Source organism: Aulonocara stuartgranti (assembly GCF_965226115.1).
Source record: "Aulonocara stuartgranti genome assembly, chromosome: 20".
Classification (NCBI taxonomy): domain Eukaryota; kingdom Metazoa; phylum Chordata; class Actinopteri; order Cichliformes; family Cichlidae; genus Aulonocara; species Aulonocara stuartgranti.
The window spans coordinates 14,338,641-14,355,002 of NC_138956.1; the positions used below are offsets into that span (position 1 = coordinate 14,338,641).

Consider the following 16,362-nt stretch of genomic DNA (forward strand, 5'->3'; position numbering starts at 1 on the left):
CTTCTGATATCAAACCAGGGTTCTTTTACTTTTTAGGTGAATGTGTAAACCACTACACCTTGCAGCCACTGTTAACCAGAAATGTATAACAGCAGCCACATGTCAAATTTAATTCAGTTTTATTTATATAGTGCTAAATAACCTACATGCGATTTATATAGTAAAGACCCTACAATCAGCTGACCCCCTTTGAATCCTTGCTTATAGGAGGACATCTGATTATTAGGGTTTTCTCAGACAGTGGAAAGGAAGAACTCCCTTTTAACAGGAAGAAACCTCGGGCAGAAACAGGCACAGCGAGGGGCAGCCATCTGCTGCGGCCGGTTGGGGGTGAGGAGAGGGACAAATGTTAACTAAGTGAAGCAGTATAGCAGTAGGAGCTTTACTCCCTAAGCAGACCATTTCTCACTTTACTTTATAGTCCTTGCGTGACATATGGGCCCTTCCTTTTAGGGCCTATATTTTCTAAAACCTGCACAAAGGGGTTCAGGAGTTTAGTTTCTTTAGTTCTTTTTCAAACATAAAATAAAATTGGTAAAAAAAAAATGTATTATGACTTTTTTAATTCAGTGATTCTAAAAACCAGCTGCGTTTTTAAAGTGAAACGTAGCATCTACCATAGCAGGGGGGAAAGGAGACAAAAATCTCAGCCAATTCAAAATGGATTTGACTATAGGATTATTACAGTGCATAACTTCAGCACTGACCTAGACATGAACATACACAAATCAAGGAAAAAATACAATTTCCACAAGGGTTCTAGCTTCCTTATATCAACAGCCTTGGCTTTATGTTAATAAGAAGGCATGTTTTGATTATGGCTGACTGCCAACTGGATCATAGAAATGCGGCAGACTAGTGGACTGCCACGGTCGAACCGGTCAAACAAACCATCTAAATGATTTCCTCCTCTTTCTGCTGCAGCTGCTGCATTTGGAGTAAGCACACACCAAATCCCAGTTTTTCTCTGCTACACTCCGCCCACAAGGCCAAGATCCTTTACTAAATTATACCATTCTGCTCGTCTCCTCATCTAATATAACATTGAGTGAGCAGCCACTCAAACGCTCGGAACAGTCTGGCAGAAAAGCATCTATCTGTCAGTTCCCATGAGCTAGAGAACAGGGTAATTTAAAGCCACTTTTCAGGTTCAATACCAGCCTTCCAGAGAAATCTCACATAGAATGAGATCAGCATTTCCTGCTGAGTTACTGTTTAAGCATAATTGGAAGGCCAGCATTTATTGCACAACTAAATAAAACATACAACCAACGCAAAGAAACTAAGTTAATTGATTGTAGAACATAGCTTTCTGAATTTACTCGTCAGACAGATTAAAAAATTCTAGCCAGAATTTGCAGATTAGCTGTCAGGTCAGTTGTGCATGTAACTGTTGAATCCGTGCTGCACAGGAAATCAAGTAACTTCTGTACAAAAAAGCAATGGCAATCACAGAAGTAGGCTACCCAGATGTTTGCATTCATTAGAAAAGCAGAAGTGAAGCCAATTACTTCCAACAGACTATTGAGAAAAAAATATAACTTGGAAAACAATATATTCAACAGGGTTCAAGTCCTGCATTGTTTGGTTTATGAAGGATGGGACTGTGAGGTACATCAACACGATAATACCAAGACAACTAGCTATGGTTGCTAACCTAATGTTTGCAGGAACATTATTGCAAGTTTTAAGTTATTTCAGACCACAGACCGCAGCCCTTCCATATCCTTGACTTTTCTGACATCCTGTTAGCATACATGTAATCTGGAAGGCTCATTGTCACATGCGACTGTCCAAACATCAATCAAAACTTTCATGTGGTTTGTGATTTGTTTTTAAATTAGCAAAGGCCAGCTTTATCTTCCCTACGCTCCGTTTGAAGTGGACTTCATGCTGATCGTTCCTTGAGGTTTTATGGTTTACTCTTCAACTTTTTATAACTTTCCCCCAGTTTCTCATTAATCAGGAGGAAGCATAAGAGGATTTTAGTTTTATCCACCATGAAAAGTGCCAAGTGAGCTGATTTGAAAGTGAAAGAATAATCGAGAGCAGCAAATGTAAATATTATCCAATTAAGGAAGCAGTTAAGTAGCGAGTTGCATTTTCAGTAGGGTCTAAACTAAATTCAACTTTTTCAAATCCAAAGAGCTATTGCTCAAATAACCTCATTAATACCAGTGACTGTTTAACACGGACAAAGTAAATGGCAGCAGTATGGTTTACTGATGATCAATAGCCTTGGACAGTTACAGCTCTGCCCTCATCCCCTCTCTTGAGTAGCCTAAGGGGATTGAATCCATCTACTGTCTGTTGACATCTAGACTGACACTCTAAAAATCCCTTTCACTGCTGATAAACCTGAGGATTAGACAAACAGCCGAGTAACAGCGGACCCCTGCAGACAATGAAGAAAGCAAAGCTGACTAAGCCTCTGGACCTTACTTTTCAAATATACAAACAAGTAATCCATTAGCTCAACTGACAGCAGAGTGAAGCAGCTGAGTTGGGTGTGTTTGATCAGCCAATTCTCACAATGTTATCTTGACATTTGTGCAAATTATATTGATCATTCATTGACCACTGGTGATTTTCAATTGTTACTAGCAGTCATTAATTCAAGCCTGATCTTGAGAACTAACTGTGAAACACTGATAACACCCATGGCATTAAATGGCAGTTGCCAGTATACCAAAGAGCTCAAGCAGCTTAGGCATGTCTTATAAAAAAGGAATGCTCCACCTGTGAGTCAGCCACATCACTAGCATAACTCTACTGGATCCAAAGGCAACTGCCCAGATGCCTAGGGCTGGATTTCAGGGACAACAGTTTAGTGGGAAGAGGGTTTATGTTTCCAGCTTTGCAGCAACTGGACATACATGTAACTGTCTAAAAGTTTAGGCAGCATGGACTCAAATATGTACACAACTCTCTTTAGTGCCACCAAGGACTAGGCTCAGCAATCAGTCAGACCCCTGATTACCATCAGCAGATCCAACGTCATCAGTGATGTCTCAGACACAAGCCTGTACAAAGAACTGGAAAAGAGCGGAAAGTCAAATCTGAAATCCAATAAAAATGGTTGCATTATGTACAGCAAACAGATGCTGTTTGAACAGTCCCTAAAATGGCATTTGAGGGGGATGCAGATCGAGTTCTTACAGCAGAGTCATTTCAACCTTCAACGCAGAATATAAATTATGCTTATTAGTGACATTTCTTCTGAAGGCTTCTGGGTTTTGACATGAACAAGATCAAGATGTCATTTCCTTTTAGCTGTTGTAATTAATTAACCCAATTCAGCAAGAGTGCCTTATATGTATTGTAACTCTGTAGTGAAGAGGGAGAGTTAGGGGCCTAAAGCAGTAATACAGAATGGGGCAGCTGGGGGTTTAGGGTTTTGTCTAGAGCATGAGCTGCAGCCAGAGCTGAGGCTCTCCAGGGAGCTTGGTAAAGGGACCAGGGATGTGGCTGAGGCAGGGCACTGGTGGATAGTGGCACATGCACAACTGTCCTACGGCTGAGGGCTGCTTCAGAACAATAAAAGCCACACCCTCTGGGTTTAATAAGGCATGCCTTCTTCGGACCTATTGTAAGAAGATTACCTTTTCAAAAAGGATTACATGAATGAGGATTAATGTTGACCTTATTGTTGTATTAGCTAGGGATTCTATGCTATTCCGGATATTGAATTTTTTTTAATCCAAATTTTGATACTTCATTCTGAACATCGTCTTCTCAGACGAAGCTGCCCGGCAGAAAGGGAGAGCAATATTAAAGTTACAATTCAGCCACGGTACACAAACACCTACAGGCCAAAATTACGGAAATATCAACCCCCCCAAGAAAACATCAGTATAATATTCAAGCTTTCCAGCTTCATGTGCAAGTGTGATAAGCAATCCAAAGAACAAAGGGAGAAGATGAATAATTTAGTTATGGAAAATAAAAAACCCAATTAAAAGTTGATAAGAAAAAAGAAAAAAAGGGCAGACAGCAAGATAAAAACTACTAATGTGTTCATAAAATATCAGCTAGGAAAGAGCTGCTAACACAACAAAGAGAACAAGAGGCACTCCTTTATCCGCCAGCATTATTCTGCGATGAGGTAAGTAGCTTGCTCAATGGAAAGTTTTGTAAAATAAACATTATTAGTAATAGAAGTTACTGTCACATCTACACTCATTGTGAGATTATTTTATTTGTATAAAAAATGCCGTTTCCTGTCCATGAACAAAAAGGTAAGTGTGGTAAATATTCTTAACACCTGGGCAGTAACACATCTTCAATCAAATTAAGGGGCAACCACATAGGACGCATTATGCTTTCTTCTAAACTCAAATGAAATACCAGGTATTGTACACCACACTGCAGAAACATTTTTAGGACACTGTCAGTCAAGCACTACAAAACAAGAAGTCTGCCTTTGAAATTTCTCTAAATTATTCTAGAATATTACTACTTTTCTTTGTGGAGTTCCTCAGAACAAAAGTACAATGAAATTGTACTTTTTGAGTCAATCTAATTCAAATTTCTACAAACCTGTCAGATTTCCCACTAAAAAAATATCTTTCCTACAATTTCCAAGGGGCATGTTCTAAATCATAGGAGATAAATTGTTAGATAAGGTGTTGTAGACAATGAGTAACGAGCTTTCCACTTCCTAACACCGCCAAGAAAAGAAACCTTATCTGTGGATTGGTGGTTATCTGGGCACCCCCATCCATCTGCTTAGTTAAGTGATTCTACCAAGAAGAGTTCAGGCTGAATTATATTGCACCCTTCCAGCGGAACCAAAGATATGAATCAAGATTCAGTATGTGACACGTGTGTGTGTGTGTGTGTGTGTGTGTGTGTGTGTGTGTGTGCGTGCGTGCGTGCGTGCGTGTGTGTTCGCGCGCTTTTCTTGACAAACGCCCTGCGCCTCTATTGTAAATCCTGTATGGTCAATAGGATGGGGGAATTGAAAGGGGGTTTCCATTTAAGTACAGTGAATGAAAGCTTGCTCCTAATGAAAAGGAGTATTTATTAGGCTGCCAATCTGACTGTCAGCCAACTCCCGCGAGGGCTTACTGAGGCCTAAGATCCAATCTAGCCAGGAGATAGCAAGCGTATCTGAAGCAGGGTCAACCAAATGTGAGTTGTCTTAACTAAGCTTGGAAAACCGATAAAAGAAGCAGCTTGGAGTTAGAGAAGAGAAGAAAATACAGGCCGAGAGCTTGAACAATGCCTTTTAGTTTCCTTTATCTTCCTAGGGATGCCTGTGGCCACAGTGGTGCCCCAGCAAGTGTTCTCTGCAGATTCTCCACTCCCACACCCTACTACCACAAACACACACACACTCAGAAGAATGTACCATAAGGGACCACCAGCTGTTGCAGTGACCGATATGGGGAACGCCCTAATACTTCTATCATCAGAATCTGGTGTGCACATTGTCCCCCTCTCAAACACTGATGCACCTACTTGGATAGGCTGTTTGCCCTCTCATTTCTTTCCATGCCAGTTCATGTTTCTGATTATGATTAAGCAAACAAGTGCCTTGAAATCACCTAACAACTTAACAACACAGTTACTCATTAACAAGCGCTCATCAAAACTCAGCAAGGGATCACATCCTTTCCTGTTTTTATGATTAGCAACCGATGCCTGTGTTACTAAAAATGCTGCTAAAAATATATCTCACATCCTACTACGGTATGTGACACCCGAGAAGGTTATGGATGAGACGGCCTGCTGGGGAGGCTTCTGATTTCAAAAGGAAAAAGCACTCCGTTTACTGTTCCCACTCATTTCCACTTTTCTCACTGTTTAAAGGCAAACTACTTAACCTACAGTGCAGTCAACACTTGATACCTATAAATCAAAAAGCCCTGTCCTTGCTGCATGCGTGCTGAGCAGTCCTGCTTCTGTGACTCACAGAAAGGGCTAGAAAGCGGTGGTTTGAGCAGCATCACTTTTTCAATGACCAGCTGCAGCTGAAGTGGCCTTCGACCCATTCCTCTCCGTGTGTCTGAGAGGTTTGGGCTCCGGAAGAAACCTAAATGCTAGCTGTATGCCACATATAATGAGCATAATGAGCCACAGTTTGATTTCAAAAGCTCTCCATGTAGAAATGGCAGCCGCCCTGCGATACTGTTTTGGGTGTGACCCAGAAGATTTCTTGCTGTATGGAGTCTGAAGCCTAACAAAATTTAACAAAAGGTTGTAAGTGATAAACAGAACTAAATTAATGTGTGTTAGTTGAAAGCATATAAATCCTTACATGTTATTTTAACCATTCTGGCTTTCTATTATCATTCACTTTTTACTATAATTTTTAAACTCCCATATTTTTGAATGTCCACTGTATGTATTTCTTTTTTTTTACTTTTGGATCTCTCTGTGTGTGTAATAGATAGACAATAGATTCACTATCTATAGATTCAGCCTTCCAGATAGATTCACTATCTATTGTCAGTCATACATCAGAAACACTTGAAACAGTAAAGTAAAATAGACTAATATTTAAAGCTAACAAAAAACATGAGCTAATGTCGATTCCAACTTTTAAGTTAGTTCAGAAAATTACAATACATTAAACAGACTGAATACACAACTTATTACTACTGTGGACCTTGATAAAGACAAGAAAGATGTCGCTAAAAATGAAGACAATATATGAATATATGCAAGTTCTCATTAGCTAATTCAAGCTAAAATGTTTGCTAGGTTATACTAGCTACAGCTCAAGGCAGTACAGCAGTATACGGATCATGGATGCACTGACTGTTAAAGTTTGGCTACCAGTATTTAGAAAAACCTATGAACAACAACGCCATTTTCTTTTGGTTGTTTTTATTCCTCTTTTAGTGTTAGGTAAAACCAAAATCCATCCATCCATCCATCTTCATCCGCTTTATCCGAGGCCGGGTCGCGGGGGCAGCAGCCTAAGCAGAGAAGCCCAGACCTCCCTCTCCCCAGCCACCTCCTCCAGCTTATCCGGGGGAACACCAAGGCGTTCCCAGGCCAGCCGAGAGATATAATCTCTCCAGTGTGTCCTGGGTCTGCCCCGGGGCCTCCTCCCAGTGGGACATGCCCGGAACACCTCACCCAGAAGGCGCCCAGGAGGCATCCTTGTCAGATGCCCGAACCACCTCAGCTGGCTCCTTTCCATGCGGAGGAGCAGCAGCTCTACTCTGAGCCCCTCCCGGATGGCCGAACTTCTCACCCTATCTCTAAGGGAGAGGCCAGCCACCGTTCAGAGGAAGCTTATTTCTGCCGCTTGTATCCGCGATCTCGTTCTTTCGGTCTCTACCCACAGCTCGTGGCCATAGGTGAGGGTAGGGACGTAGATTGACCGGTAAATTGAGAGCTTCGCTTTTACACTCAGCTCCCTCTTCACCACGACGGACCGGTGCAGCGTCCGCATCCCTGCAGCCGCAGCCCCAATCCGTCTGTCAATCTCCGGCTCCCTTCTCCCATCACTCGCGAACAAGACCCCGAGATACTTGAACTCCTCCACTTGGGGCAGGAACTCATCCCCGACCCGGAGTGGGCACTCCACCCTTTTCCGGCTGAGAACCATGGCCTCAAATTTGGAGGTGCTGATCCTCATTCCCGCTGCTTCACACTCGGCTGCGAACCGTTCCAGTGCGAGCTGGAGGCCTTCACCCGATGAAGCCAACAGAACATCATCCGCAAAAAGCAGAGATGAGATTCTGAGGCCACCAAAGCGAAAGTCCTCCGCCACTCGGCTGCGACCAGGACGAAAACCGCATTGTTCCTCCTGTATCCGAGGTTCGACTAGCGGACGAACTCTCCTTTCCAGCACCCTGGCATAGACTTTCCCAGGGAGGCTGAGGAGTGTGATCCCCTTGTAGTTGGAACACACCCTCCGGTCTCCCTTCTTAAAGATGGGGACCACCACCCCGGTCTGCCAGTCCAGGGGTACTGCCCCTGATCTCCACGCAACATTGTAGAGGCGTGTCAACCAGGACAGCCCTACAACATCCAGAGCTTTCAGGAACTCGGGGCGGACCTCATGAACACCAGGGGCTCTGCCACCAAGGGGTTGTTTAACTGCCTCAGTGACCTCGCCCCCGGAAATTGGTGGGTCATTCCCCTCATCCCCAGACTCTGCTTCCTCCTCGGAAGACATGTCAGTGGGATTCAGGAGGTCCTCGAAGTATTCCTTCCACCGCCTGACAATTTTCTCAGTCAACGTCAGCAGCGCTCCGCCAGCACTATACACAGTGCAGGTAAAGCACCGCTTTCCCCTCCTGAGACGCCTGACGGTTTGCCAGAATCTCTTCGAGGCAGTCCGAAAGTCTTTTTCCATAGCCTCTCCGAACTCCTCCCACACCGAGTTTTAGCTTCAGCCACTGCCCGAGCCGCATTCCGCTTGGCCTGTCGATACCTGTCGGCTGACTCCAGAGTCCCACAGGCTAACCAAGCCCGATAGGACTCCTTCTTCAGCCTGGTGGCTCCCTTCACCTCTGGTGTCCACCATTTGGTTTGGGGATTACCAACCACCTTGCGGCCGCAGCTCAATGCAGCAGCTTCGGCAATGGAGATGCTGAACATGGTCCATTCGGACTCAATGTCCCCAGTCTCCCTCGGAATGCTGTTGAAGCTCTGCTGGAGGTGTGCGCTGAAGATCTCGCGGACTGGGGCCTCTGCTAGACGTTCCCAGCACACCCTCACTACGCGTTTAGGTGTACCGGGTCTGTCCAGCGTCCTCCCCCGCCACCTGACCCAACTCACCACCAGGTGGTGATCAGTTGACAGCTCAGCCCCTCTCTTTACCCGAGTGTCCAGAACATATGGTCGCAGGTCTGGTGATACAATTACAAAATCGATCTCGATCATCGACCTGCGGCCTAGAGCGTCCTGGTGCCACGTGCACTTATGGACACTCTTATGTTCAAACAAGGTGTTCGCTATGGCCAAACTGTGATTTGCACAGAAGTCCAATAACAAAACACCGCTTGGGTTCAGATCAGGGAGGCCATTCCTCCCAAGCACGCTCCTCCAGGTCTCGCTGTCGTTACCCACGTGAGCATTGAAGTCTCCCAGCAGGACAACAGAGTCTCCAGGTGGAGCACCTTCCAGCACCCCCCCCCGGGACTCTAAGAAGGCTGGGTACTCTGAACTGCCAATCGGCGCATAAGCACAGATGACAGTCAGGAACCGTTCCCCGACCCTAAGGCGCAGGGAACAAACCTTGTCATCCACCGGGAAAAACCCCAACATACCGGCAGCAAGCCGAGGGGATATTAAAATACCCACCCCAGCTCGCCGCCTCTCACCAGGGGCAAGTCCAGACTGAGACTGAGACAGAGTCCAGCCCCTCTCCAGGAGACTGGTTCCAAACCAAAATGATTCATTAAAACTCTACCAATTTACTTACAGACTAATGTTATCAGGTGATATTAGGTATATGATGATTTACCAATATCATCATTTTTAATAGCCAATAAATAAAGATTTTAAAAGCAAAGAAGAGACAGGGAAAATCATCATTCAGCCATGATATGAGTATTGATGCTGCATAGTTTGTCCACCAGAAGTTACTCTGCAACTCCCTAATAAGGACAACAGTTAGTTGGAATGCCACACATGCATAAACAAGTGAATAAATAACACATTTTAGATTTTAAAACAAAATGCTAAGGAAATTAGCTTAAAAATAAACTATCGGTTGATATATTGATAAGTGTCCAAATATCGATATTGTCCTCAAATGTCTATAGCAGTTTGGCTCTAATATTCATTACAAAAAGAAACAGATTTACAATCTTTCAGGTCTTCAACACCTTATTTTGTGACACTGTGACAAAAACCTTAGCCACCATAATTGGTAATATATTGTTTGCCAATAGGCAATCCAATCAGTGTGTCTGATATCACGCAAAAATGTTGATACCAACAAATACTGGCAACCATAAGCTATATTTCTTCAAAGAACATTTACATTTGTTTTATTCTATTTATATGGTCCCAATTCACAACAGTAATCACATCAAGGCACTTTATATTGTAAGATAAAAACCCTCAAAGAAACAAAGTTTTATATTCCCTTTTACAAACTTTTCATTCAAGCATCTCTACAGTCAGCTTACATCGCACAACTGACAAACTGGCTTTAAATCTATGAACAGTGTAACTTTTCTACAAAGTGATAAAGCAATAAAAAGCACTTTCTTTCATCCCCCACAGTCCATCGTGGGTAATGCGATATCGTGCTTTGGAACAGACCATCAGCAAGCAGATGGCCAGCTATTCCAAAAGTGTCTGGATGACAGGACCTACATAAGCAAGGTTCAAGACCGGGCTATGCAGCCATTAAAAATGCATATGAATTGTCCTATCAAAACATTTGACCCCTTTAAAAAAATGGGAAGAAAACCTGCTTTCCATCACTGACCTCTCACGATACTTAGAGGAGAGTTTTTCTGGAGGCTCTGATTTGATTTAATCAATCTCTAAGCTGTTTCTCATGTTGCTGGATTAAATCTGACAGCTGTTTTAAAACAGGAGAACCAGCTGTTGAGCTAAAGTCAAGCTTCCCTTTTTTAGCCATTTCAACCAAACCATGCATTCACCCCGCACTCAAGAACATCAATCTATGAGAGAAACGTCTTTGTCTTAGGGTGAGCTTCCTCATTGTCTAAAGGCTGGTGAGATGTTTCTCGTCACCACACGCGACATAAACAACATCCACAATCATTACCCAACAGTGAGAGCGAGCCCATGTTCACGCCTCTAAACGCCAGTGAACTCCGTCCAAGTTCAGTGAACACAAAGTGCATGATTTCTGTTTTCTAAACGAGGCAGTAAAGAGGCAGCCGCGTATGTCCAGGAGAATGTTAGCAGGTGAGCAAGGCATTTGACATGGGCTCGCACAGCTCATGGACATTCCTACATCAGCTGACAAAGAGAGTGCGCACGGTGGCCCCGCTCTATGTCCATTGTAAAGCAGTCTGGTCTGAGTGTGCTGGGTAAGCTGGCACGGAGACTGTGCGTTACGCTGACAAATTCTGTTATATCCAAACAAACTGTGAGCACAATATTGCAAAATTACAAAGCAGGCCCACCTTCCATGTCAAACAAGTATCTAATATGAATTAAACTTACATTACATTATGCGCATTATGCCACCAAGCAGGTTTCTGTCTTTAACAAAGAAAAACTGAATGAGAATAACAGGCTATTATTCTTAATTTTACAAGAGGTTCTTTTGCCACAACTCCTGCTTGTTTTTTGTTGTTGTTTTTTTTAATCAATTTTAATCAAGGACGGCCTTGAACTTACCTGTTAGGTGTAAAGCTGGTGAATCAGCCGTCCATAGTGCTGACTGCAGTGAAACGGAGACTCACATCCACGCTAACAAGCAGAAAGTATCTGATGGGGTTAACCTCTACTTCGCGATTCAGACGGGGAGGAAAAAAGAGAAAGAAAGGCTTTCTCAGCGCAGTTTAGAAAAAAACAACTGAACGTAGAAAGAAAGTCCCAGTCCTGTCCGGTGGGTTTTGTGGGTGTGGGTGGGTGTTCCCCTCAGAACCAGGAGCGGTCTGTTGTTTGGCCGCAGGACGGGGACCTCTACTCAGCTGAGCGGGTTCAACAGCTTTGCGTGAGGCTGAGTGAGCGTCAATCTCCGAGTCTGTACCCCGAGACCGGATGATAGTCTAGCCTACAAAATAAAAGCCTCGACTGTAGTATTAGTAGAAAATATCTCTACTTCTGTCGAAATTTAACAAATCCCTCAATTAGTTGTCAGAAGAGTCCATCAAGTCAATTCATTTGAATTCAGTTTTATTTATACAGCACCAAATCACAACAACTGTCGCCTCAAGGCGTTTTATATTCTAAGGTAGAAACTACAATGATACATACAGAGAAAAACCCCATCATATGACCCTCTTAAGGCCTGGAGCCTAACTAATAATAATTGCTGTTATTATAAGAAGTAATAGTTGTCAGTAAAAGGTGTGTAAGTCTTGAGGATCACAGATATTTGTATTTACATTCACCATGGTGAATGCTTTCTGCAGTCGGCTGTGAATAACATAATGTTATTCGTTCGTGGAATATGGAAATGGAATATGGAAATGATTCAAAAGTGCCCCAGTAAGTTCAATTAACATTATCCAAAACTCTTGCTCTCTCTCTCTCTCTCGCGCGCGCGCGCGCACACACACACACACACACACACACTTTATCTTGCTTATTTTCTCTGTCTCCATCTTAACTTCATCCATACTTCCGTGTTCTATATCAAGGCTCTATAACATGAGAGGATTATTTTGAAAATCCACATCAGACGTATTGCTCTTCTCCTGCGGCTTGACAGCAGGGTGTAAGTTCATGGAGCGTGGTGACAGATTTCACGCAGAAGCACGGATGTAATTCAAACCTGCTCAGACCACATACAGAGAGAAAAGTTTATATTCTCTGACAGTTCCACATTATCTGGATTCCCTGTGCTTATTAGTTTAGATAACAGTATGTGACCATACAAGGGTTCACTAAGGTGCAGCTGATCATGATGAAGAAAGCTGTCGTCACGGATCTTTGAGGAAGTTTTGTGGTTGTTTTTGTTTGTTTAAATCTCCAGTGAAGTCTAGTTTGGAAGTCCTTCAGAATGAAAATGAAGTGACGTCAAAAGCCGGGACTCTCCTCCTTGTCTGCACCAACCACAACGATGCGTGACTGCCCTCTGCTGGCAGAGGGTCAGCTTTACTTCCCAAGTGTGACGTGTGCCTGAATGTTTCTGGTGCTGAGATCAGGGGCGGAGCGTGGGGGTGGCTTACGGGGCTTAAGCCCGGGTTGTTTTGTCAGAAGCCCGGGGTATTTTGGAGTGTAATTTTTTCATAGTTAGATGCCTGGCTGACAACTGTATAAAACAAAAAGTACACACAATATTCGAAGCACATAGTGCACACTGTGGGAATTTACGAATGTGCGTGAATCCCCCCCTGATATTGGTATGATCCGAGCTCAGGCACTAAGCGACTGAGCGAGGGGGCGGGGCAGCTGCTGCCCGTGAGTGCGCTGTTGGAGAGACGGAGCCAGCCATACTAAGGAGAGCTTAAGTTTGACCAGGTACCAAAGCAAATCATTCGTACTGTACAAATAATGTAAATATGACGGTGCATCACGAAAGATTGATATGAAACTGATCACTTGACCAATATTACGTTACTTGCTCTTCAAGTGAATCAACAAATGGCAAAATGAAAAGCCGAACAAATGCTATTTTTTTTAGAGTCTTAGCTTACGTGTGTTTATTTCATATTTTCAGTTCTTACCCTCCCCGACTAAATCGGTTTCAGTTATGTACTGAAACATAAGAATGGACATTAGAGGGTTCTTTCAAAGAAAAAACTCAGGTAAATGTTATTTTATATATTATGCTTTGTATGTTGTTCAGTATATTTCTATGCAAAACAAGAGGGATTTCAGTACACAGCAGGATATTCACATTTGTAACCAGATATTTACATACACTTTAGGGAGAAAACATAAAACATTTTTACTGTACAACATCAATTTAGAGTAAATTTTTGTTTTAGATAAATATTGAAATATATTTTGAATTAGTTAAATTTCAGAATAAAGAGAGACAGAGCTATTTTTATCACTTTCATCAAATTTAGGAGTACATGTACACTAAATTTATTGTTAATTAATAAGAAAACTCCAGACGATTCCATTCTGAGCTGAAGAAGCTTCTGATAGGTTAGTAGAGTCCATGTGAGTAAACAGGTGGCACAGCTGTGGATGCATATAAGGCAAAACACAGAGCCTGCTTCTTTGACATGGGAAAATCAAGAGATGTCAACCAAAACACCAGGAAAAGAACTATGGAGCTCCATAAGTGTGGCTCAAGTTTGAATACAACTTGGTGCCATTTGCAATTAAGAAATACAGACAGTTTCTCTCTTTACTCTTAAAGTTAACAAATATGTTTTTATATTTATCAATCTAAAAAAAATAAACATTTAGTCTGATTTGATGTTACAATTAAAAAAGTGTTTTTATCTGAAGAGTAAATATCTGGTTTCAACTGTATATTTGATGATTGTCAGCACAAAGAGGGAGAGAGAGGAGAACGAGGACAGAACAGATGAACAAGAGCAGGTGAGACACACATGTTAGTCAAATGGTTGTTTACCAAAAGTATCACCGTATCATAGGTCCTCATGTATCTCGTACCTAGTGTTTCTTTTTAGGTTTGTTATTTTTCAAATTCTGTATTTATTAAGTTCTGCAGGCTTGTTTGCACAACAAGGCTGAATAATTATATAAACTTTTCTCAATCTAACTAGTGTACTTTGGTAGAATTAAAAAAATAAGTGTAGTGCAGGTCTATGATGATTTTTAGTGCTATCATCTAGTTCTGATTCTGGTTCTGTCTTGGTTAAGTCCTCAGTAGTCCTGATTTTGAACTGTTGTAGTCCTGTTTTTAATTCTGGATCAGTTCTGGGTCTGGTTGAATTGGGGTTTAGTCCTCGTGTCTTGATGCAGCCCTGACCTTGTTCTGCCTTGCTGCTTAATTAAAAAACTAGTTTAAGGTGTCCTGCACATGTGATATATATTTTTCCCTATATGAAGTCATTCTTTTTTGAACAGAGCCTATTAATCTTTCAGTCATTTCTACACCCCCCCCCCCCCCCCCCCCCCAAAAAAAAAAAAAAATCCCACATGCATACTACTCTTTGGGCTAAGCCCCGGGTGTTTCAAATGTCTGGCTCCGCCTCTGGCTGAGATATTTTCATAAAAGAACAAATTCCATTCTGAACATTTTTTTTTATTGACACGTCTTAAAAAAAAAGCAGTAAAAGTGTGAGGTCAAATCTGGAGCTGTCCTACGGAAGCGTAGAGCTGCCACCCAGGCAAAAGAAAAATACAAGTGTATCACGTTATAACGTGAAAGGTTTATTGTTCTAACAAGATACTTTTCCTGTTTGTACAATATACTATCATGTTTGTACAATATACTTTTCACGTTTGAACAACATAATATCACGTTATTACAATATACATAATTATCACGTTCGTACAATATAGGATCACGTTCGGACAATATAGGATCACGTTCGTACAATATAATATTTATATTGTACGAACACTGCTGGAGGGGGTGATTTTTGGACATTTCATTGCATTTTGCATCAGGAGGCATTATGCTGCAAGTCCTTAAAAATGGATCACGTCATGGAGGTGGTTGTCCGAACTGTTAATTTCATCCGAGCCAGAGGTCTCAATCATCGTCAGTTTGACAGCCTTCTCAGTGACTGTAACATTACCCATGGTCTGCCAGACCACAGTGAGGTAAGGTGGTTAAGCAGAGGTGCTGTGCGCTTCTTTGATCTACGTGGGGAAATCGGACAATTTATGGAGAAAAAAGGAAAACCTGTTAAGGAATTACAGTTCCCACTTTGGCTGCAGGACCTTGCATTTATGGTTGATATTACAGAGCACTTGAATAATCTGAACAGAATGTTGCAGGGACGCAAAAAAATTGTAACACAGTATTATGACAGCATACATGCATTCAAGTTAAAGCTCACGTTATGGGAGACGCAGATAGCAAGCGGAGACCCTGCTCCGAGATGTGTGCGCAGCAAGTGTTAATCCTGACGTGAAACAGTACAAAGACAAGATTTCAGGGTTGCTGAGTGAATTTGAGAAACGATTTCAGGTCTTTAGCGAACTCGAGACAGAATTCGCAGTTTTTCGCTCACCATTCACAGTCAGAGCTTCTGATGTGCCTGTTGACATGCAACTTGAAATCATTGATTTGCAGTGTGATGTAGAATTGAAGGACAAATTTGCCTCTGTGGGCTTGGACACATTTTACAAGTATCTCCTACCACGCTATCCTAAATTGACAGCACTGGCTGCAAAAATGTTGTCCATGTTTGGGACTACCTACCTTTGTGAGCAAGTTTTCTCACTCATGACCATTAATAAAATAAAGCTACGCTCAAAGCTCACACATAAGCACTTAAATGAGATTCTGAAACTGGCTGCTACTCAGGATACGATGCCTGATATTGATGCACTAGTGCAGGCTAAAAGATGCCAAGTTTCAGGGGCAAATGCTGAGCAAGACTAAATTCTATGGAATGCTGTTTTGAACGTTGCACTATAAAATAAACAAATGTGAATATTTGCTCTAGTAATTGCTGTGAAAGTCAGTGGTAGTCAGAAACAGATTTACAAGAGAAGACTATTGTTAAGTAAAATATTATGTCTTATGCATGCCACATATGTTATCTATGTGAGTTTTTTTATTTTTTTTTTACATTTTATGCATTAAAAAGGAAGGGGCCAAATTTACTTCATCAAATGTCTGTTTAAAACAGCTACCACTTA

General features: G+C 42.2%; 2 protein-coding genes and 1 long non-coding RNA gene across 4 annotated transcripts in view; 2 read left to right on the forward strand and 1 right to left on the reverse strand.

Moving 5' to 3' along the window:
* plxnb1a (plexin b1a) overlaps positions 1-11,652 on the reverse strand; it is an 88,148-nt gene extending 76,496 nt beyond the window's left edge. For both annotated transcript variants that reach the window (XM_082519165.1, XM_082519164.1), the window contains exon 1: positions 11,293-11,652. The gene's annotated coding sequence lies outside the window, so the exon portion shown is untranslated. The remainder of the gene's footprint in view (positions 1-11,292) is intronic.
* Positions 1-16,362, forward strand: part of LOC309697331 (uncharacterized protein) — a 521,790-nt gene that overhangs the window by 493,153 nt on the left and 12,275 nt on the right. The gene's annotated exons all lie outside the window — the stretch shown is intronic.
* Positions 12,948-14,641, forward strand: LOC309697996. The gene is made up of 3 exons (XR_014273978.1): positions 12,948-13,083; positions 13,283-13,370; positions 14,070-14,641. It is a non-coding gene; the product is annotated as an uncharacterized lncRNA (long non-coding RNA).